This window comes from Lissotriton helveticus, chromosome 10, assembly GCF_964261635.1.
Source record: "Lissotriton helveticus chromosome 10, aLisHel1.1, whole genome shotgun sequence".
NCBI classification, from domain to species: Eukaryota; Metazoa; Chordata; class Amphibia; order Caudata; family Salamandridae; genus Lissotriton; species Lissotriton helveticus.
Window position 1 is genome coordinate 929,184,215 of NC_136071.1, and position 24,891 is coordinate 929,209,105.

The following is a 24,891-nucleotide window of genomic DNA, read 5'->3' on the forward strand; positions in this document are numbered from 1 at the left end:
TAAAAAGTAAGAAAGACATTAATGTTTGAGATTTAAGATTTTTCATGTAGGTTTTCAAATTAAAACGTGTTTAAAAAAAAATATAATTTTTCAGGAAATTAAAAACTGTCTATGGAAAGGGTCAGAATTAAATAATGGAGTTGTAAAGCAAAGGGGAAAGTTAACTCGGAAGGATTGGGCAAATAATAATAATAAGCATTTGCAATGCAATAGGTTTAGCATTTGTGAGAGTTTGAGCTGTTGGCATTGTAAATGACAATGTCTTATTTATGTGTTTTGAGCACACACTTTGTACTTATAGTTGTTGCTTATGAGAAGCAAGGTCGGCAGTAACTGCGCCTCTATTATTGCCAGCCTTGCTTCTCGTAAGCAAGGACTATAAGTACAAAGTGGGTGCTGTTATGGACAGCTTGCAGGCTTTCAAAACATATATATATAAGACTTTCTTATTTACTATGTCAATAGCTCAAACTCTCGCAAATGGGAGACCTAATGCATTGCAAATGCTTGTTATTTTTTGCACCAGTGGAGGCACCCTTACATCTATTCTAATGTCCCTAGCATATGCATGGAAATGGATGCACAATATACCCTCAAATCTTCTAGTGGCACCCCGATGATACAACTCTAACGTGTAAATTAGGAGGAAATCAATTACTAGTATGTGTGGCAGAGCAAAGCCATGCCCACAATTAGTAATGCTGCACCACATAATTAAATAACACTACCTTTTGACCTGACCAAGTTAAATATTTTAAAACTAGATTCTTCCTCCAGCTGCATCTTTCTACTCAATTTCGAACAGAAACAAATGTGTGACAGTGACAGTGTTCTTCATATTCCTCCACCATGCAATATTTCAATAGTCATGCACTTAATGAATTGATTTTGTTAAGTAAGAAGTGATCAGTGGGCTTGAGTGATAGTATTGTGGCTGAGGACCTACTCAGATTATTTTTCTTTATATATCCTGCACTTAAGCATGCCTACAACTTGTTCAGATACTAATTAGAGGATAGCGCTATGTGTCACAAAGTTCCCAGAGGTGGGTTCTTTGGATTTGTTCTACATGTAGTTAATATTCAGAGAAAATGCAGATTTACTTTGTATTAAGGCATACATCCTGATCTACGTCAGTACAAGACATGCACTTTTAATAGAATTAATCATTTGTCTCATTTATTGCCATCTATTTGTCAGGAGACCATGTACTATGTATTTGTATTGATCTGATTTGTCTGACTTGACTACAGTGATGTGCAAAAAGTCCCCTAAGGTGACAAAGGCAACATTATCATCGAAGATGCGTACGTGATACTTTAAGATCTTTAATGACATGACAAAAAGATGCCAACAAGGATGCCCTAGTTTGAGGCACTTCCATCTACTAATTTTATATGGTTATCACGTTATAGGATTATACTCATGTTTGTGAGGGTGAAATAAAGTTGGTTAATACAGTTATATCATCCATTTCATCCCTACTAATCTGCGCCGCATTCATCATCCCATCACTTCCTTTAGCATTTATTTCAGATCTTTGGACACTCTCCTTGGCAACGTCAATTTCAGGACATAAAAGAATTCTTAGATTTACTCAATATTCCCTTAACATTTCTGAATTTATTAAAAGATAACAGTTCCACCGAGACTCCATATAGAAACACTTATGTGATTCGGAAACCCATACCAACTAAATAAAAAAACAGTAAAGATACAGTATATATGCAAGAATGTGTGTGCATGTTGAGAAAATATGCAAATTGCAAACAGCCCAATCGAAAGTTCAGCTCTATGACCAGTTATTTTTCCTTGATACTCAGTTGGGCATTTCGGTTATTTGTTAATATTTCACTCAGCGATTTGGCAGAGGCAAGAAGCCTAATGATTTTTAACTGTACGGGGATATTAGTGGAATATTTAAGTTAAATATTCGAGCTGATTCTGCTACGCTTTCAATTATCCGCCCTGAAATTTCAACACCATTGAGCAATTTAATTTTCAATCATATCCTTACTACCATGATATTCCTTCATGTTGCAAGCAGAATTAATAAAGTTAAAGAAGCTAAGCAACACCACACACCCTTTTCAACATAGATGAGAGAACACTATGCAAGCCAACCCAGGTAACAATCCAATTGTTGACTCAGTGTTGAGCAGCCTGATGTACACACACCACTGCAGCAGGTTTGCACTATTTTTAATATATAGTAGGTCCTAAAGTATGTGTGATGTATGCACCGTTACAAAAGTTCCTCATACCTTTTGATGGAGCAGTTCAATGCTAAAATAATAATCTGTCCTCAATCCCTTATTGCTGTTTGCACATGTGCAAGATGAGGGGCACTGCTCATACAGACATGGTGTCCCATGAGCCTCAGAATCCACCACTTAGTCATACCCTTGAACTCGGATAATAGCTTCTCTTCAATTAAAAGCAGCGCTTGTCACTCATGCTGCAGCTGTGCGCGTTTGTACTGCCACAGTCCAGACTCCAGGCAAGCATCACGTGGCCTGTATCAATAGTTGTTAAAGGTGTGTGCTTGTGGCACAGCAGATCACAGCTGTTAAATTCCTCCATTCTTGATGATAAAATATCACAAATGCATGTCTTCCCACAGCAATGTAGAAAAATTCATCCTTTCCTGTATTATGAAGGAAGTAGGTTAGAACCTTAACTCCTTTACTGCATGACCAAACAGGAGGACTGCTTAACCTGGGCACAGTCAGAGGCACTCAGATGTGACCGACTGTGGTGGTGGACAGGCATGTATTTGTCTCTGTAGGTGATGTGCACATGTAGCTTCGTTAACTTGTCATAAGTTTTTAATGATGATTGTGCCATATCCTCAGAAAGCAGGCTGCAGGTAGACACTCAGAAAGAGATATACCCATTTATTTAACAGCACTACATACAGAAATGGACACCCATCAGAAGTACGTTAACAGCTCAGTTTCTCAATGTAGTATGGCTACTTGCAGGACATACTTAACTATGCAGACAGGGAAGGAAGATACTACGTGTCTTATACAACGGACACTGTGAAGTCACTGAAACGCCACACCCTACACATATCTATGAAAAACTACAAGTTAAGGTCACCTACAATACAATCTATTTGCTCCAGAGGGTGAAGTTTTTGGAAACATATATATGCATCTCCAAATTTCAAAGTGACTTCCAGTACATGACCCTATTCAAAATGTGTTATTTCTTTCACATCTTCTAGATCACTTACTGTGTCGGTTACTGAAAGCATTCACACAAACACAACCTCTAGCTCTGTCAAAGGAGATGACGTTATGTGGATCGACACCAAACGAAGAATCCTCCCTCTAACCCATTATGAAACAACATCTGTTAGGGTAGGCAACTGCAGGCCGGTGTTAATTTCCATGAGAAAAACAAATGATCGACGACTAAGCCGTCGGCAAAACAACTGCAGCTTTTCTCTGTGTGCTAATGTGTGAATATGTTTTTGTTGTAGGTAACAAGTGGAGAGTGACCGCGAAAATGAAAGACAGTGAGAGAGAGGAAGAGTATGGGGGGGCACCTAAGAGGGGGCAGAAAGGAAACAAGGTAGATGGGAAGAGGAGTCAGCCAAGCGAGACGTGGGGGATGTGGGTGTGCGCATGGTCTGCATTAAGTGGCAAGTGCTCATGGTATTAATTAACCACCTTTCACTGTATTCTGAATATTTATGTATGATCTAAATTCTAAAGCACTTAATAATGTTAAAATGTACATAAAACCTGTGCCATCAAGTTAAGCATTAATGGTAACAGAGACATCTCAGTTTGTTGGAAAAGAAACTGTGGTAATACGATGCCAGTGACATCTGCGTGAACAGATCCAACTCTGTGCGCTTGGCTTTTCCATCCTTCTGAAAGGTTTAAAGTATGCTTACACAGTGCCATGTTCTCCCAATTGTTCTTCACAGTTTAAGGGATGCGGTAAGATTTGGAGACGTATGGACAGAAGAAGGAACGAATCCCGAGACATGATGCATGCCCACAGCCTTGCAGTGAATGAAAACGGGGATTGTAGGTGATGTTATGCATGGCAAGGTTACGTGCCATGTTTAGAATGATAGAAACTGAAAACAGACTCCCCATCTCAGATTAATCATGCACTAGAACCCGAAAGTGAATTAAAAATTTGCAAACATTTGTGACAAGAATTTTTAATTCTATTAAGGACACGGAGGTGAGGATTATGCTTCTCATTTCTTTACCACTTTATTCACAGCAGCCAATGAAATAAAAGTTTCAATAACACTACATTAAACATGAATACCAATATGTCACATGACCAACCATAGAGCACAACCCTATATAAGCCTTGACCAAGGTAAAAGTGTCCTCTTTCTTTGGGTAAAACCCAACAGTTAAATAATTTCCAACCAAGTAACTTGAAAAAACGTCGATCCAGCATTCACCAACGATCTTTATCATGAAGATTCAACTTGGAGCCCAACGGGGCTTAACTCTTGATGCCGATCCTGGACAAAACGAAGTCTGATGATTGGCCAGCATTAGGAAGGCGTTCTTCTCCACAAACTGCAGCGTGTATACGTAGAAAACCTGTTTCAAAAACGCATTACTTGCCGTCTGCACCTGGAATTGAAAAGGGGAAGACCGTAACCCTGATCCCAACACATAAGTTACCAATCATGACAGTAAAAAAGGGAAGTGAACTGCATAAGAAAAACATGTTCATTACATTAATACAATATAAACCAATTTAACCTGGGTGGGATAATCCTTGCTTCTGGATCCTTGATAGAATTGAAAATTCTTGTCATGAATGTTTGCAAATTTTTAATTCTATGTCAGGACCAGAGGCTCCGATTATGCTTGTTGAAAGCTTAGCCACCACAACAGAAGCCACATCAACAATCGGTTTGTAAGAAAACGTTTTAAAAGTAGTCTCTGTTGACCAATTAGCTGCCTTCATGATATCCACAAGGCTAACCCCCAAGGCAAAAGATTTTGAAGCCATAGTCCCTCGAGCTGAATGAGCTCCAAATTTGGAAACATTAATGCCTGATTCGCCCATGAGCCAACGCACCCATCTTGTCAGGTTGGCCGGGGTCACTGGGTGGAAAGGTTTTTGTAACGCAATCAATATTTGACCCCTTCATATCTAAACAAAATACACCAGTACTCACCTCATATGCTTTCAAGCATTGTACTACACAAAGCTTAGGGTTATCCGGAAAAGCCGGATAGGATACTGAAGAGGTATTACATTTAGTTTGTTTTGAAATGGAAAAAGTAACCCCTTCTGGGGAGACTCTGCGTCACGCCAGATCCAAAGCACAGACATCTGACACTCTTTTATATACGATAAGACACAGTAACATGATCAGTTTGGCCGATAATTGTTTCCTTGATAATTACTTATTAGAAGGCCATGATTCCAAAAACCTTGAAACAACAAACACATCCCATAGAACAGAGTACTTTAGGCCTGTGAGTCTGGTCATCCGAACACGTCTAAGAAGCTTGCACACCAAAGGGTGTTCTCCCACCAGTTTACCATTCACTGGATCATGGCCTGCTGAAATGGCCGATCAAAAATCATAGCCAGTTCTGTATACCATTCCTGAAGAGGCGATGGATGATAGAAAGTTGATAACTAGAGAAAAGTGTGCATTAACAGGATAGGCGTCCTGTCCACTGCACCAGCTACACCATTGTTTCCAGGCTGAGGAGTTTGGCATGTTGGTATTAGCTGACCAGGCATCACTAATAAACTTGTGAGCGTCTCTCCAAAGCCTTGGGACACTCCATCTGTCCGGGAAACCTGCCAAGCTTCCAGAGAGAGTTGTTCTGACAATCTCATTGGATGTGAAGATCCGTGCGGGTCCAGCAATAGGTTCCAACGATGTGGAAGGAGAATCGGGGATGTGACGGAGCGAGATAGAAAACAAAATTTTGTTTAAACTCGTGAAGTCACATTTCCATAACATGAATAATAATATTAATGATTTGTGATATGTCGTGCTAATACAACTTAGATTAAACTTTACACATGGGGGGGACTAACATGTGTGCTCATAAACGTGCATAATTGTTGCATCTTTTTTTGTTCGTGCAAAATAATAAAATAATTTATTGTTTTCGTTTTTGTCATTACTAACTGCTGCAAACTTAAAAGAAGCATGTGCTTGTTTTGCTTTTCCTTGTCTGTGTGATGTCATTTCTACTATTCTAGGTGCATATAAGTCTCATGGAATAACGGAGACTGGTAGATATAAACGCTGCTTTATTTGTTTGCAATGGCTAGGTAACATTTTGATTAATCGGGTGGGTTAATTAATTAGTAAATCTTGGGGTGGATACAGAATCTACATTATTTCTTACATTAATACTTTTCTTGTGTTTGTTTTATATTAGAAAACATAAGTTGTCTGCTTTTGGGCCTTGTCTGCCCGAGCTACAATATGCTGAATTTTACTTCTGCAAAAGTGCTGAGACGCCCATTCTGAAATAAATTGTTCGTCAAAAGCTGCGTTCACAAAGCAAAAACTGACGTGCTATCATCATTCTGTCGGACTTGGCCAAGGTCGAAAAAGAACATTTTGTCAGTCCTTAACTTGGCATCCGCGGAAGTCAATTGGAAGTCAATGGACGCTGCGAGAATGACTTTATACAAATGTTGCAATCCTAGGAAGCTCCTGGTTGCACTCGGAAGGGACAATGGTCTCTAAGAAAAGTGACTTAATGGAAGTTTTGAAAAGTGGGTGACATGTCACTTGTCACTCTCAGCCAATGGGACGTCGAAGATTTCTGAAAACTTTCCTTTGCGTAGTTTAGTTAGCGTAGAAAGGTATAAAAAGTCATGCCCCTAGGGATGGGCTGGCTGCTGCTTTCTGACTTTCCGATGAGGGTGAAGTGCTGTCGGACTTTGCGTGGAGCACGTAAGAATCCTCAAAGAACTTTACTTTAAATTCTATCTATTTAGCTCAGTTAGGGAATTAGGTTTTAGAAATGCTAAACTTTATATATTTACTTTAATTTTGATTCACTTGCTTAAATTGTATTTTACTCACGTTTCTTTACAATCATGCTTGCTTTATTGCTAATAAAATTCATTTATAAAACTATCAACTTATATACCATAATTTAGTAAATAAAATCTTACTTTTGACAAACAAGCTGGTCTTGATTATTCAGGAGTGTAGGTTACTATTAGCTAGATCACGTCGCCAATGGTGGTCGTTTAAATGATAAAGTTTTATTCTAATGACAATATTCTTTCCGCAGACATATAAAAATGTATATAGTTTGTAGATAATGTGTATATAGATTTAATCTGACCACCTGATTCAGTAGGCCCAAAATATGTCAGGTTTATAAATGGGTCCAAATTTTAGTATAGAATTTTGTTTATAGGTTATGAAGTTGGGTAGCGTTGTTTATGATATATTTTCTATAGGCCGCTGGATCAATTCTCTGGTAGCAGAAATTGATGGTTGCTAAGAGTAACCAAGGTAATATGGTGGTTGCTAAGGGTTACTAAAGTATTATGGTATGGAAATAGGATCGATGTTTTAACACATGTTGAGTTCGTTTTTCGTGCTATCTGTAAGCTATACCGGTATAGATTGTGTGGCGAGAAATTAGTCACGCAAGCCATCTGTTCTGTTTGTAGTGATATCGCCGAGTATCACAAGAGGTATCGCCGTGTACCATAGTGTTGTCGCCGAGCAGCACAGTTTTAGGGCTAGGTCTGAATCTTGTAAAGTGAGGGTTTTCTAAGAAATTAAAGCAGCATGAGAATAGGGACAAAGCGCCTTCCATAAAACTCACTGTGATGAGAGTATTAGTTATATCCGAGCTTGAGTGAAGGGTAAATTAGCGTCGGTGCATGATTATCTATAAACAGGTTAGAGTCCTGTACGGGTACATGTTTCATATCTATAAACAGGTGAGAGCCCTGTACGGATAACGTCGTTATTTTGCTAACGGTGCATGATCTCTATAAACAGGTGAGAGTCCTGTACGGATTTCATGTGTGTTTGAAATTAGGGAAATTTCAGTGTGAAAGTGCGAGTTTGAATTGTATTTTATGTTCAAGTGGAACTCTTAGAACTTTCACTTCGCGGTGGGTTCAGAGCAAAGCGAGTTCATAATTATACGTGTTAGAAGGGTGGGGTAAGGTTACTCTACTAACAATTGAATATTATCCTTAGTGTGAATAGCGCCGTCTATTCCGAAGTGTGGATACTTGAATGTATGTAAACTATCCTAAATAGTGAAACGAACAGATGTTGTCCTTATAGTCATTGTTAATAATTAATTTACACTGAAAAGTGTCCTTAAAATGGCGCTGTGAAAAGATTTTGTGAAGGAGGGGTAAGCGCCAGTAGTGAGAAACGAGAAACCGCAGCTGCTGTGTACGTCACAGAGCCGCGCTGGGATTGGGTGACCTACGTCACAAGCTATATTCTGATTGGCTCTTGAGTCTCTGACGACCTGTGAGCTGATTGGTCCTTCGGAAAAACTCCAAATTTATTGGTTGAGCAGAAAAGTGACGTAGCTCAACTGTCATTGGCTTGTTGGTGTGTTTCGCGCACGGATTGGTTGTTTTACGGAACATCCCGGAAATATTTTACGAACGATTTTGTGAATTAGATATAACTCTTAAAAATGAGTTATCATTTTAAACATGTTGAGAAAAGGCCAACATTATTTCAGAAGTTTAAGAATTTATTTTCACCTGACAAGAAAATCGAAACGCGAGGTGGTAAACTACTTCATAAGTATAAAACACCTGCAGCGTATATGGAAGGTGAATATGGATATCATACTGTCTTATGGTTCGATAGTTGGAAACGCTATACTAAGAACGACGGTGTTTTAACTTGGCCTGATGATGGTTCATTTAATGTAAAAGTCTTGAGAAATTTACGAGAGAAAATGAATGCTCTTGTTCCGAAACCGAGACCAACTCAATTTGAAGCTTTAGTTGAGTGGGAAGACGAGATGTATCAATTACAAAGAGAAGCTAGTGGAATTAAAAGACCTTCTAAAAATCCACCTTGGAGAAGAGAAACTCATGAAGATAGATTGCGAATGTGGAGACAGGGAAACATGAGTGAAGGATTGTATTTAATTCATGAAATGGTAATGGGTACTCCTGCAGGGAAATCTATGGAAAGTGAATCTGAGGATGCAGTTATGGAAGAAATATATACAACTGCTAGAAAGAATCAGCCTTTAAGACCTCCTAGATCATGGTCTACTCTGGTGGTTTCTACTGAAACTTCACCGAGTGCACCTCCAATTAATGAAGCTCCTAAACTTTATCCAAATAATTGTGAAATCATTGAAACTCCTAGAAGACCAGAATTCGAGAATGCTCGAAATGAAGGTAGACATTTTACAATGGCTCCAAGAGCAAGAGAACCTCCAAAAGATTATACAAGAGAGGCAAGAAATGTTGAAGATGTTGATTATAATGAATATTTAAGATCTAAAGAAGAATTAATAAAAAGAATGACAAAAGGCATGGAAGCTGTGACAGTTCCAGTAACAATTGGCCCTGTTCAGCCTGTATTTGACCAAAAGGAAACTAACAAAACAGGATGAACTATTCCTTTAAATACAGAAATTCAAAAGGCTGCTGAAAAATTTTATTCAGACTTATCTGAAATAAACTCTTCTAAATCGAGAATGCCTGATTTAACCTTTAATGAGGATTTATCTCCAAAAACACCAATGGGTGCTATATCAGATATAGGGAGTCCTGAAGTCAGGGTAACCACACCAAAACTTGATGTGGCCAAATTAAAAGCGAATATCGAAGAATTAATAATTGGAACAATTGGTCCTGATAGTTTAAATTACTATCGAGATGATGAACTACTGTTCATTTGTAAAAGCATTCAGTGGAAAACAAAAAATAAATATGATCAACTAGAGGATCTAGCAGCAGAACTTGAAATCGATGTGAGTAAACAAAAGAATTTTGCGAAACATTACAGATTAGACTTTTCAGAAAGTGACATTGAGAGTTTGAACTCAATGGGAAGAATAGTACATATAAAAGATTTGATTGTATATATCAAAAAGCTAGGAGAACTGAATAAATGGAGAGTAAAATGGACAAAAAAGAAGGAAGATGAAAGATTGGAAAAATTGTCAAAACAATTTCCAATGAGAGAAATTGCAGGTGGAGGATATGTTCATGTCCCTTGGTCGAGACAGGACATTCTATTATTTACAAATGACTTTCCGAAATTAAGGGAAAAACCAGTTGAGTGGTACAGGCAAGTTGATAGATTTATCAAAGTGTCAAAAGTTCTGTGGATTGATTTAGATGGATTTTTTGATATTGTAGTTCCATCAGATCTTTGGACAGAATGCAAGATATCGATTAGTTGGCCAAAAACAGAACCTGAGCGAATCAAAGAAACAGGTGCTCCAAATCCACTTGTAATGGATTTTTATGAAAAAGTAATTGTTTGGATGAAAAACAAAATTCCACCCAAAGAAGTCGATTGGGTTAAAATAGAAAGAACAGAACAGGAAACAAAAGAATCAGTTCATTCTTTTTATGAAAGACTACTGTTAATCTTTAAACAATACAGTGGTTATGAAAAATTAGATGAAAAAGACATGAGCCATTTTGTCTATAGATTTGTTTATGGACTAAAACCTGAAATTGGAGAAATGATCAGAAATAGTATTGTCGGATGGCAATCACTATCTGTAGATGATATTCTAAGAAAAGCTAAGTATTGCAGTGATGAAATAGAAGTAAAACAGAAGAAACTCAAGGAGAAAGCCATGTGGGCTCAGGTAAAGGTGGCTGAGCAACAGATTGCCAGCATGGGTAATAAGAACACTAATTTTGTTCAAACTGGAAATACAAACCAGATACAAGGAAAGTTTAAAAATAATAATTTCCCAAAGAAATTTAGCCCAAAGATTGAGGAGTTGAAACAAAGATTACCTTGTTTTAATTGTGGCGAAATTGGACATTGGAGAGACGAGTGTCCTCATCCTCCTAAAAACTTAAAGAATCCCTTATTGAATCCACAGATGCAGAATGGTGTTGACCTGCAGCGACAGCTACAGATACAACAGGGGTTAAACGAATTAAATATTCAACGACAGTTACAGCAACAGCAACAACAACAGGTGAATAATCGCCAAGACCAATTGCCACAACCACCTTTTCCGAATTGTGGGGGAGTTCAAAAATATAATCCAAACGTGGGATTTCAGGGAAGTGAACAGGTAATAAAACCACAAAAACAGCAAAAGCAGCAAAGAGTTCAAATGCAAAATGCTTCACAACAGTTTTTATTAACAGAAAGTCAAGACAGCGATTCTGATGATTATTGCTGACGGTGCCCGAGAGAGGAGGAAGAGTGTGTTGTTGGAGCCACTCTTGAGGTTGACCAGTCTGGTCCTTTTGTAAACGGGAAAGTTAATGATGTAGACATCACTTTTCTAGTGGACACTGGTGCTACCCGTTCTACTGTTAGATCAGTGGAAATTGAAAACCTACCTCTCTCTGGGGATACCATCCAAGTTGTCGGAGTAAGTAATCAGCAAATTAAAACTGACTTAACTGATCCAGTACCAGTTGAAATTGGAAACTACAGAGACAAACACAGATTTGTAGTTTGTAATAGTAGTCCAGTGAATCTATTGGGCAGAGACATCCTATGTAAAATGAATTGTAGAATATATTGTTCTCCTGATGGAGTTGAGTTACAAACAATGGAGGAAGATGGTTTATACAGAATGACAATGATGATGATGGAAGCAGAAGAAACAAAATTGTTTCCTGCATTTGAAGAAAAAGATTTACCTGAAGAACTCAAAGAAACAGTGAAATCTGAAATATGGGATTTTACTGGAAATGAGATGGGTCTGATGAAAAACGTAGATCCAGTAAAAATTACATTGAAACAGGGAATAGAATTTCCAAACACTCCACAATATAAAATGAAAACAGAAACAATTGAAGGTATTACACCTATAATTGAAAAATTAATCAAGCAAGGTGTATTAAAAGAAATGGAGAGTAGTTCTTGTAATTCACCAATTATGGGAGTTAAAAAGTCTAACGGAACATTTAGAATCGTACAAGATTTGAGAAAAGTTAATCAAATTGTCGTTCCATGTTGTCCTGTGGTTCCAAATCCAGCAGTAATTCTATTTCAGATTCCACATGATGCTGAATGGTATACAGTCATTGACCTTTGCAATGCATTCTTTACTGTTCCCTTACATCCAGACAGTTATGAAATCTTTGCTTTCAGATTCCAAGGTAAGACCCTCGGATGGTCAAGAATCCCTCAGGGCTATACAGAAAGTCCTTCAATCTTTAACGAACTGTTAAAAAGATCATTAGAAGACCTAGACTTACCTGGTAGGTCTACGCTAGTGCAGTATATTGATGATTTGTTAATAGCTGCAAAGACAAGAGAAAATTGTGTAACAGACACAATAATTCTGTTAAATCGCCTTGCAGAAGAAGGACATAAAGTGTCCCCAGCAAAACTACAGATTTGCAAACAAGAAGTAAAATATCTTGGTCACAGAATTGCAAAGGGAAAAAGACAAGTAACAATAGAGAGAATAAAAATGATTCAAGCAATGTTACCACCAAGAACACAAAGACAGGTCAGAATGTTCTTGGGAATGGTTGGTTACTGTCGACAATGGATAAGTGGATTTTCAGTAATTGCAAAACCACTACAAAGACTGACAAAGTCAGATGTAAAAGATCCAATTATTCTCAATGATGCTGAGATGGATTCTTTTGAGAACCTGAAAAAGAGCTTATGTCAAGCTCCTGCTTTAGGTATGCCAAATTATGAGAAAGATTTCGAACTGTATTGCAGTGAGAGAGAAGGATGTGCATTATCTGTGTTAATTCAGAGACATGGAAATTTAAAGAAACCTATTGCATACTTCTCTGCAGTTCTTGATCCAATTGCTAAAGCATTACCAGGTTGTTTGAAAGCAGTTGCAGCTACAAGTATCAGCCTCGAACAAAGTGAGGGGATCATTATGGGATTTCCTGTGAAAGTTTTTGTGCCTCATTCAGTTGAAATATTGCTGACAAGAGGTAAGACTCAACATTTAACAAGTAGCAGATTGACAAAGTATGAGAAAATCATACTAGGAGCAGATAATGTTTCGATTTCAAGATGTTTAAATCTGAATCCTTCTACATTACTGCCTGATTCTGAAATTGTTGATGACATTGAAACAGAACATGAATGTTTAGATGTCATGGAATTCTGCACAAAACCAAGAAAAGACATCAAAGACAGACCTTTGTCTGAATCGGATTTTGTCTACTTTGTAGATGGGTCATGCTTAAGATCCGAAGGAGGTGTCTTAAAAGCTTCATATTCAGTTTGTACAGTCGTAGATGTTGAAGAAGCATCATGTCTTGAAGGAGTTCGTTCAGCACAGGTGGCTGAATTAATTGCTTTAATTCGTGCATGTGAAATATCAAAGGATATAAGAGTTACCATCATTACTGATAGTCAGTATGGGTACGGAGTTGTGCATGATTATGGACAACTCTGGTCACAGAGAGGATACATGACATCAGCAGGATCACCAATTAAAAATGCAGTTTTCATTAGGAGATTAATTGAAGCAATACAATTGCCAAAAGAAATCGCCATTGTTAAGTGTGCAGCGCACACTAGAGGAACTGATTATATTTCCAAGGGAAATGCCTTCGCAGATGAAACAGCTAAATACTGCGCAAGGAAAAATTATTCATACAATCGGGAGAGGAGTAAAGAGACTGATTCAAATTCATTAATGCTAACAACTGTTGTAGAAACATGGCATGAGATTAGAGATTTACAAAATGAAGCAGAAGATGAAGAAAAAGACTTGTGGTTAAGATCAGATTGTAGACCACGTGAAGAAGATGGAGTGTGGGTTTACAAAGATGGCAGAGTAGTCTTACCAAATTGTTTGATTGCTGACATGGCCAGATTATATCATGGTCCAGCACATCTGGGAAGAGATTCTATGGTTAGACTTTTCAGAGAAACATGGTTCAATACCAAGTTTAGAACTATTGCAGAATCTTTTTGTCAAAGGTGTTTGTCATGCCAACAAATGAATCCAAACAGAAAATCAGTGGTGGGGACAGGAATAATTGGTCGAGAGGGTGGTCCCTTTACCAGGTTACAAATGGATTTCATTGAAATGCCCTTACACAATTGTTTGAAATATGTGCTTGTAATTGTATGCTTATTTTCAAGATGGGTAGAGGCTTTCCCTACACGACATTGTGATTCAATTACAGTGGCAAAACTAATGCTCAGAGAAATCATCCCAAGGTACGGTTTTCCAGTCACTATTGAGAGTGATGGAGGAAGCCATTTTGATAACAAACTGATGAAGTTAATTTGCGAAGCTTTGAGCATTGAGCAGAAAATACACTGTGCATACAGACCAGAGGCATCAGGAGTGGTTGAACAAATAAATGGAACAATTAAAAACAGAATTGGAAAAATGTGTCTTGAAACAGGTGTAAAGTGGACTGATGCTCTTCCACTTGTTTTGATGTCATTAAGAAGTACACCAGATAAAAAGACAGGTTTGAGTCCTCATGAAATTTTAATGGGAAGAGTTATGAGGCAAGCTTTTGTACCTGTAGGTAAACTGTTGAGCATAAATGACAGTGCTATTTTGGATTACTGTAAAAGGTTATCTGATATGGTAACTTCTGTGTCTAATCAGGTGGGAACTGAAGCTCAATCAGATGAAAAGGTTTTGACACATGATCTGAGACCTGGCGATTGGGTCAGAACGAAAGTACATCGGAGAAGGAATTGTCTAGCTCCTAGATGGCAGAAACCTAGGCAGATAATTTTGATCACTACTAATGCTGTAAAGTGCAGAGGATTGAAACGTTGGATTCATCCTAGTCATACTATTCCAGTACCAACTCCTGAGAGTTCTGATGTTGAAAGTGATACCACAGACGATTCTGATTCTGAAGCAGAAGGCGAAACAGAAGGTGAAATAATTCCAGATTCTGAAGATCGACAAGAAAGTCGACATCTGGAAACTGTGCCAGTGAATGGAAATTTGACAAGAAAAGACTTGGAAATAATTGAAATAGATTCTGAAGGTGAAGAGAATCTGTTAAAAGGAAAGATAACTGAGAATTCGGTTGTCTCCATTGAAGACAAAGAAGCAAAACAAAAAGAAGTTTCAGACCAGGAGAGTATCGAAAGGCAGAGAACAAACTCTGAAGTAAGGAACAGAAATCCGAAATCTGGGAAGTTGGGGGTAATTGAGGAAGAGGAGGAAGACGAATTACCGAGTACCAGTGATGGAAGACAAAGTGAAGTTCCTGAAGGAGTGAAATTGCCGAATAGAGAAGTTCCTGAGTCAATTGAAATTTCAGACTACGAAACTGAAGAAAGTGACGTGGAAGGTGAAAGTGAAAACAGAAAGAAAAGGACTTGGAAGTCAGAATCAAATAATTCTGAACCAAAGAGAAAGTACGTGAGAAAAGCAGACTACTGGCCAGGTGGAAGATTGAGAGTCAGATTGATCAAGAAGCCAAAAGAACAAGTTGAAGAAATCAGTAGTCAAAAGAGTCCTGAAAAAGAAGTTGGAGTTGGAAGAAAAATTGAAGTGATATCGAGAAAAGGGAAGAGAATAATAAGACCAAACCAAAAATACAAGTCTCCTGAGTGGACTTACTTAGTAATTCCACCTGTTATTGACATATATGATAGTAGTGAAGAAGAAAACGAAATCCAAGAAATTAGTGACAATGATTGAAGTATAGAAATATTAAATTGGCAAAAGGCTGAAGAAAATTTGTTAGTTGACACAAGGTCGAAGAAAAACTGTTTAGTTGAAGAAAACTTATGTATGACATAAGGTCGAAGAAATCTTGTCTAGGGTTTTAAAAAAAAAAAAAAAAAAAAATATTTTAAAAGGGGGGTGTAAATATAAATTTAGAATTTTAAAATTTATTTTTATTTTTTGAGGCTAAAATTAACCAAGAATGCCTTATGTTAAGGAGAGCACTTCAAAGTGTTCTGTTTTTAAAAGATGCTGTAAGATGACTCTGGTGTGTCTGCTCATTTTAATTCTGCTCTGGTTGGTTCTAGCTGTGATTATCCCTTTGGAGATGAATAGAGAATTACACAAAGTTAACATAACAAGCAAAGCTCTGGTTAGCCAAACTAAACATAGTGCGTCTGCAAAAGTTATTGATCATCAGCCTAACATTCATCAAGATAAATCAATTGGTGATTTCTCAAGTAATACATTCACAAAGCTATTGAGTGAATATGTTAAGGTAATGGATGCAAAAGACTGCTACGTCTGCGTTAAGTTACCTGCTTCTGTTTCTGAGGGAGTAACATATAATATGCTTCCTCTCACTTATGCTGTAACATGTAGTGTATTAACTAGTTTATTTTATCAAACTGGACGTTTAGAATATTACTATTCAAATTATGATGAAATTTTTGCAAATATTAAGATTGAAAATGCTTTAAATAAGCATAAGAAAGCAAAACAAATGAGAGAATTTTTCCTTGTTACTAACGAACTTACTTATGAGTATGCTTATAAAAATAATCTAACTTGCAAATTAAGTGCTGAAGGAAAGAAATTTTTGAACATGGTTGAAGAGAGAAGAGCAATTTATAAGAGGAATGAATTAGTCAAGCAGACTAAGTCAAGTTTCTGGCAGAAAGAGGATGAGAAGTTAAATGGCAAAATGCTTGAAATATTGCAATTCACATAGACAAACCAGTTAGTGGAAAACTTTGCATTAGAAGAGATAATACACTTTTTGATAATTACTTTGTAGGTGCAAGTAACTGTGAAGATACTTATCAGATTTTGGGAGGTTGGGGATTTAAAGGTGGAAAAGATCCTATCTTTCCTGGGATTTATTTTGTTTGTGGTGACAAAGCCTACTACAACCTTCCAGACCACTGGTATGGAACTTATGTGGGAATTGTTTTTCCTAAAGTGTTTCATGTTGACAGAGATTCAGAAGGATTGTTTAAAATTCATAATTATGTAAATAGAGTTAAAAGAGAAACTTTTACTGAAGTTCTGGGAGATATTTTTCAAGCTGTAATACCTTTTGTTGGTATAACCCTAAATGCAGGGAGAATCAGAAAATTGTCCACTATAGTTGATAGATTATCAACTGACACAGCTGATGGGTTTCAATTAGTGAATGTTGAAGTTATTGCAATTAGATCTATGGTAATTCAAGACCGCCTTGCTTTAGACATACTCCTAGCAAAAGAGGGAGGAGTCTGTGGCATTTTACATGTACAACATTGTTGTACATATATACCTGACGAAAGTAAGAATATTGAAATGTATATTAAGAATATTACACAAATGCATTCAGAGATAATTCCTTTAGAAGAAGATGATTTTACAGGGAAACTTTCAAAAAGGTTTCAAGCAATTAAAAACTGGTTTCATGATATCGGAAGTTCAATTCTTGGCAAGATTCTGGCACCTTTGATTATAATAGTATTCATTTTTATTTTGACCAAAATAGGTTGTTTGTTACATAAAAGAAAGAAACAGTTGAAAGAAAAGAAAAGAATCTATAAACTCAGAAAAGAAGAAGAAAGAGAGATCGAATTACAGGAGTTACATAGAGAGCGTTATGCTAATTCCAAAGATTATGCAGAAACAGACTTTTAGGTTTACTGATACAAATGAATTTGAATCGATTTCTTAGAAATTTAAATTATCAAAATTTTGAGTGCTGGTGTGGTGATTTGTTAATCACCAGATGAGGGAGTTGATGGAGCGAGATAGAAAACAAAATTTTGTTTAAACTTGTGAAGTCACATTTCCATAACATGAATAATAATATTAATGATTTGTGATATGTCGTGCTAATACAACTTAGATTAAACTTTACACATGGGGGGGACTAACATGTGTGCTCATAAACGTGCATAATTGTTGCATCTTTTTTTGTTCGTGCAAAATAATAAAATAATTTATTGTTTTCGTTTTTGTCATTACTAACTGCTGCAAACTTAAAAGAAGCATGTGCTTGTTTTGCTTTTCCTTGTCTGTGTGATGTCATTTCTACTATTCTAGGTGCATATAAGTCTCATGGAATAACGGAGACTGGTAGATATAAACGCTGCTTTATTTGTTTGCAATGGCTAGGTAACATTTTGATTAATCGGGTGGGTTAATTAATTAGTAAATCTTGGGGTGGATACAGAATCTACATTATTTCTTACATTAATACTTTTCTTGTGTTTGTTTTATATTAGAAAACATAAGTTGTCTGCTTTTGGGCCTTGTCTGCCCGAGCTACAATATGCTGAATTTTACTTCTGCAAAAGTGCTGAGACGCCCATTCTGAAATAAATTGTTCGTCAAAAGCTGCGTTCACAAAGCAAAAACTGACGTGCTATCATCATTCTGTCGGACATGGCCAAGGTCGAAAAAGAACATTTTGTCAGTCCTTAACTTGGCATCCGCGGAAGTCAATTGGAAGTCAATGGACGCTGCGAGAATGACTTTATACAAATGTTGCAATCCTAGGAAGCTCCTGGTTGCACTCGGAAGGGACAATGGTCTCTAAGAAAAGTGACTTAATGGAAGTTTTGAAAAGTGGGTGACATGTCACTTGTCACTCTCAGCCAATGGGACGTCGAAGATTTCTGAAAACTTTCCTTTGCGTAGTTTAGTTAGCGTAGAAAGGTATAAAAAGTCATGCCCCTAGGGATGGGCTGGCTGCTGCTTTCTGACTTTCCGATGAGGGTGAAGTGCTGTCGGACTTTGCGTGGAGCACGTAAGAATCCTCAAAGAACTTTACTTTAAATTCTATCTATTTAGCTCAGTTAGGGAATTAGGTTTTAGAAATGCTAAACTTTATATATTTACTTTAATTTTGATTCACTTGCTTAAAATGTATTTTACTCACGTTTCTTTACAATCATGCTTGCTTTATTGCTAATAAAATTCATTTATAAAACTATCAACTTATATACCATAATTTAGTAAATAAAATCTTACTTTTGACAAACAAGCTGGTCTTGATTATTCAGGAGTGTAGGTTACTATTAGCTAGATCACGTCGCCAATGGTGGTCGTTTAAATGATAAAGTTTTATTCTAATGACAATATTCTTTCCGCAGACGTATAAAAATGTATATAGTTTGTAGATAATGTGTATATAGATTTAATCTGACCACCTGATTCAGTAGGCCCAAAATATGTCAGGTTTATAAATGGGTCCAAATTTTAGTATAGAATTTTGTTTATAGGTTATGAAGTTGGGTAGCGTTGTTTATGATATATTTTCTATAGGCCGCTGGATCAGATGCACACAACATTTCCAGAAGTACTGGGGAACATGCTTGCACTCTCCAGAGTAGGGTAATCAATATTAATTCCACCCTTTGGCGGCAAATTTGCGCTAGCACCCTGGGAATCATCATAAATGCGGGAAATGCATAACACAGAGTTGTTGACCAGTCCTGGAGAAAGGCATCCTTGGCTACCGCCTCAGGATCTGGGTGCCAAATGAAGAAGGCTGGGCATTGTCTGTTGAGACATGATGCAAAAAGGTCTAGCTGACAAGGACCACGTAGGCTGTTCTGTACTTGAAAAATCGGAGGATGGAGTCTCCAGTCGCTGAAGTCCAGTCGATATCGGGATTGCCAATCCGCCACTGTGTTGCTGCAACCCAGAAGGTATTCAGTTAATACAGAAATTCTGTGTTGTAGGCAGAAGTGCCAAAAATTCTTGGGGATCTCCGCTAAAACCCGGGACCTCGTCCCCCCAACTTGTTCAAATTCCGGACTGCTGAGACATTGTCAATGTAGAGTAAGATACAACAGTTTGCCTTCCGTGGTGAAAGACTGCAAATCGCAAAAGAGCCTGCCAGGAGCTCCAGGCAGTTGATATGTAAACACAATTTGTCCTGGGACCAACAACCACCCATGGAGATCTGTTTGCAACGGGCTCCCCAAACCCAATGGCTGGCATCCAACTCGATCACTACTTCTGGAGTGGAACCGAAAATGGCCTCCATGTAATCCAACTGCCACAGCATCTCCACCTCACTTCCTCCAGAGGAGGATCTGTTCTGCATAACCAAGGCCTTTCCGGAGATGCTGAATTTTGAGTCTCTGAAGCGCCAGATAGTGAAAGGGGTCTGGAAAAATTGCTTGTATCGAAGAGGCCAGCAGACCCACCAGTCGGGCAACTGATCTCAATGATACAGTCTGCCTGTTCAGAATCTCAATTCTCTCTTGATCGATCTGACTTTCTGTGCTGGATGGAGTAACTGGCATTGCTGGGAATCGATCTGGAATCATGGATACTCTATTGATTGTGTTGGAGTAAGGATTGATTTCTGTGAGTTCACAATTAACCATGCCATGATTATTATGTCATCCAGATAGATGATTAGACGTACTCCCTGAACTCTAAAGGATTCTACTACCGGTCAAAGGAGTTTTGTGAAGCAGCATGGTGCCAATGAAAGACTGAAGAGAAGAACCTTGTATTCGTAGTAGAATCCTTGCCAGAGGAACTGTAGGAAACGCCTATGTGGCACAAAAATGGGAACGGAAAGGTACGCGTCTTTTAGGTCTAATCAGACCATCCAATCCCCTTCCAGGAGAAGATCACGAAGAAGATGGATGCCCTCCATCTTGAAGTGTCGATAGACTACCCATCTATTAAAGTCTTTTAGATTTAACACTAGTCTGGATCCACCCCCTTTCTTCTTGACTAAGAAGATACTGCATATAAACCCCCTGGGGTGAGAATCAGTGATTACTATTGCCTCTTTTTCAGAAGAGATTACATTTCAGAGGAGATAAAATCTTGCTCTTGCTGGTAAAAAGACATCACTGCGGCAAGGGAAACCTGACTGGGGGAGCTGTACAATTCCAGTTTGTACCCCTGCACTGTCTCTAGAACCCAAGCATCTTGTGAGATTGTGTGCCACACCTGCAAAAAGGATTGGATCCAACCCCCAACACCACTTCTGAAAATAGAATAAGTCTCACCTGTAGTTCCAGCATCCTGGTTTTCACCCTGGTGTCCTCTGTATCTACCCTTCCTAAAATGATTTCTGGAGCGTCAGGTTGGGTAGAATGATGCATTGTTGGGATCTTGATAACCTCCGCGCTGCTGGTGGTATTGACCTTGGGGGGGGCGCCTTTCTGGTAACCCTGGCCGAACGAGCACCCTCTATTTATTGGCCTGTCCTGCCGAAAACCGGTTGAAAAGTGCATCGTAAGGACCCCTGCGCTTAATCCAGACTGCTAAAGGTAGCAACACACTTGGTGAGTTTCTTGAGGAAGGGGTGTCCTAAGAGCAGGCCTTGAGCTATAGGACGAGATTCTGATGTGGATAATTCTGATAATTTAGGATCCAGCTTTAAGAGGATAGAACGCTGTCTTTTGCTGGACATAGTGCAATTCACGTTTCCTAACTGGCATATAGCCTGTTGAGTCCAGCCTATAAGCTACTCTGGTTCTGTAGCCAAAGCAGATTATTTTGCCTTAAAACCCAACTCCAAGATCTTCGTTAGAAGACCTGACATATTGAGGAGTTTGTCTTGGCAAGAACGCCATGCCCGGTCTTTGCCCTTCTTAGGGTCCTTTAAATACTTCTTTAGATTAGTCATTTCGGGTAGTCTCCTCCACTTTACCTGGTAGGTCTGTCTCGAGCACTCGGAGCGTAACCTCGCTCAAACCTCTTTGTCGAAAGCCTGGCTTTGGTGAGCCTGATTTTAATCTGACACCTCCTGAGGGGGTAACCAGGTAGTAGAGTTCGAATGAATGATCTCTTTTGGTTCAAAATTGAGCACCTTGGGTTGAGAAGGGGGTCTCCTTTCGTGAGCATTTACTAGGTCTGGGGGCTTCTTCTTGGTCAGAAGTGTGGCATGATGAGGTATCCCCATAGTCGTCGTGGAAGGATTCCGTTGCCGACGACTCAGGAGGGAGGGCGTGATAACCGTAGTCAAAGGCCATATTTTTGACCAGTTTACAGAAGTCCTCTGCGTGGGGGCTCTTGGTACCTTTCCCACTGGGTTTGGGTCTTATATATATATATTAAGGTGGCATTTCAAAGGCTCTATGGCTCACACTAGGGCTTTATTAACTGAATTTTGCACTCCTGCATCCAGTGCAATACCCAGATCCTGCTCCACAGACCCAGAGGGTTCCTCATCAAAATACTCCTCATCGTAGAAATACTCTGCGATGATGAGAGTGTGCAGTGCAACTGTACTGTCCCAATGAAGGAAGACTAATGACCCAAATATGAGGGGTTAATACCCCAGTTCAGAAGCAATATAAAAGGGGAGTTGAGCAACCCCAGGCAAGCCAAATAGCAATATTATTGATATGAGGTGGAGGGAGCGCCTCCACAACCACTCTAGACAAAGCCTATGCAGAATTGTACAGCCCTAAAGTTCAGGACTCTCAGGTGTTCACTGTGAGCAAGCATGAGGGATAGGGATACTCGGAGCAAAGAACGCTGCTCCTGCATTGGTTTAAGCCTTCTGATCGATTAAGAAGGAATCCAAAATGGCCGCTGCGCATGTGCGGGGTGTGCCACTGGTGCGAACTAGAAAGAGCACTGCGTGTCTAATTGACACGCGTCCTTGCTCCCTTCTCCCGGCTTTTGACACCGTGATATTCTTATCAGAAGGCCCCCCAAAGGTGGGAGTTAAGAACTCTGCTCTAAGTTCGATCAAATCCTATTTAAACAGGTTGCAATATGTTCAGATTGGTGATTCCTGTTCAGAACAGTTTACACTGCCATGTGGGGTGCCCCAGGGCTCCTCACTGATTCATACCTTGTTTAATCTTTATGTGACTCCCTTAGCTGATATCATCAGGCAGTTTGGCTTTTCGCTGGTTTCCTATGCGGACGACAGCCAGATAGTAGTGTCCATCTCAAGTAATCTGGAGGAAATCGCTGCTTGTTTTAATCAATGTATGTCCCACGTAGACCAATGGATGAGTGCAAACTACCTAAAGCTGAATGGAAGCAAAACAGAGGTTCTCCTGCTGGGTTCCGACACCTCTTTTTGGTCACAGAACTGATGGCCTCTGGATATGGAAGTCTTCCTCCCCCAGTGCATAAGGTCAAGAATCTGGGCATCATCTTTGATGACAGACTTACCTTTCAACATCAGATCAATAACGTTGCCTCTCAGGTTTATCGAACACTGAAGTCAATCCGGAAAGTGAGAGCTCTTTATCCCCCCAGATGCAGTAAAAACACTGGTGACGAGCTTAGCCATGGCTAGACTGGACTATGGAAATGCCCTTTATATGGGCCTTCAGAAACAGCACATGCTTAAACTTCCAGCGGGTGCAAAATGCTGCTGCCAGAATGTTGCTGGATATTCCCAAGTTCCAGTCCGTTTCCCAAGGACTAAAACGACTTCACTGGCTCCTAGTAAAAAAGAGGACTGAATTTAAATCTATATGTCTAGCGTACGAAGAAGTGCATGGAACATGACCTGCGTTCCCGAAACAGCACTTTTCATGGTATCATCCATGCAGAATTCTACGCTCAGCTCAGAGTAAACTCCTCCAGACACCCAAATTTAGTAGAGTTCGCTGGGCAGGAAGCAGGTTTATCCTGAACACTGTAAAATTGTGGAACACGCTTCCTTTAACCATTAAAAAATGCTCAACACTACTCTATTTTAGAAAATCACTGAAAACTTGGCTTTTCGCAAACTAATTCCTACCTCGTCTATCATAATCCTGGCAGACTCCTCCGATGCAGCGCCTAGCCCCCCTTTGGCATTCTAGCGCTATATAAATCTTACAATCAAATCAAATTACCAATACAACAGACGCAGGTGAAGGCAGAGCGTTCCCAAAGAGACCGCTAATGTTGCACGAGCACTGCTGTTGTAGTCGCGCGCTGCCCGCAAGGAAGCGGGTCAACACCGTATAACTGAAAATAAAGAATCACAAAGCTCACTAAGCGGGCACAAAGCACTGTAATCAGCAAACCAAAAGTTGCTAAACACAACAACTTACAGATAATTATTGAAAATACAATATAGCACATACAGTACACGCGTAATCAACTTTAAATCACAACCATCATGCAAATTAACATGAGAGTATGGAAGAGCACTTAACTGGCTGTGGAGCAGCAAAGAAAGAGGACACTGTCATCTTGGTTAGGGCTTATATAGGGCTGTGTTCTATGGTTATTCATGTGAAATATTGGTATTCATGGGTAATGTAGTGTTATTGAAACTTTTCTTTCATTGGCTGCTGTGAATAAAGTGGTAAAGAAATGAGAAGCATAATCGGAGCCTGACATAGAATGGGGCGCAACCAGTCTGCTGTGTGAGGGTGATAAGGTGAAAAATAAACAGTTGCAGGGTTACTTATTTTGTTCACCAGCGCGATGCATGCTGCGCTTTATCTTATTTGTTTGGGTTTTCAACTGCATGCAATATTGGCGACCGCGCTTGCATTTTTTTTATTAAAACCAGCGCGACGGCTGCCGCACTTTATCTTTGGCAGCCGCTTGCTTTTGCTGCCTATTAACATTTTTAACAGATAGCCAGCTCCCTTAAAGCTAGCCCTTTGCTGGTGAGCACAGCACCCAAGCTCCACACAGTCAACAATTATTCAGTAAACATGTGCATGCCTCTCCTCTGGACGGACACACCTAGGGAGCGTGTGACGGGGGATCGGGTGCCGCGCTCACCAGAAAAGGGCTAGCTTCAAGGGAGCTTGCATTTTGTAAAAAATGTGAACAGGCAGGAAAAGCATGCGGCTGCCAAAGATAAAGTGCACCAGCAGTCGCCCTGATTTTAATTTTTAAAAAATGCAAGCGCGGTCTCCAATATTGCATG

The 24,891-nt window shown here is 39.1% G+C and overlaps 1 long non-coding RNA gene across 1 annotated transcript in view; it reads right to left on the bottom strand.

Moving 5' to 3' along the window:
- Positions 1-4,218: 4,218 nt before the first annotated feature.
- LOC144784653 (uncharacterized) overlaps positions 4,219-24,891 on the bottom strand; it is a 102,256-nt gene continuing 81,583 nt past the window's right edge. Inside the window, exon 5 of the long non-coding RNA XR_013601692.1 lies at positions 4,219-4,619. This is a non-coding gene — a long non-coding RNA (uncharacterized LOC144784653). The remainder of the gene's footprint in view (positions 4,620-24,891) is intronic.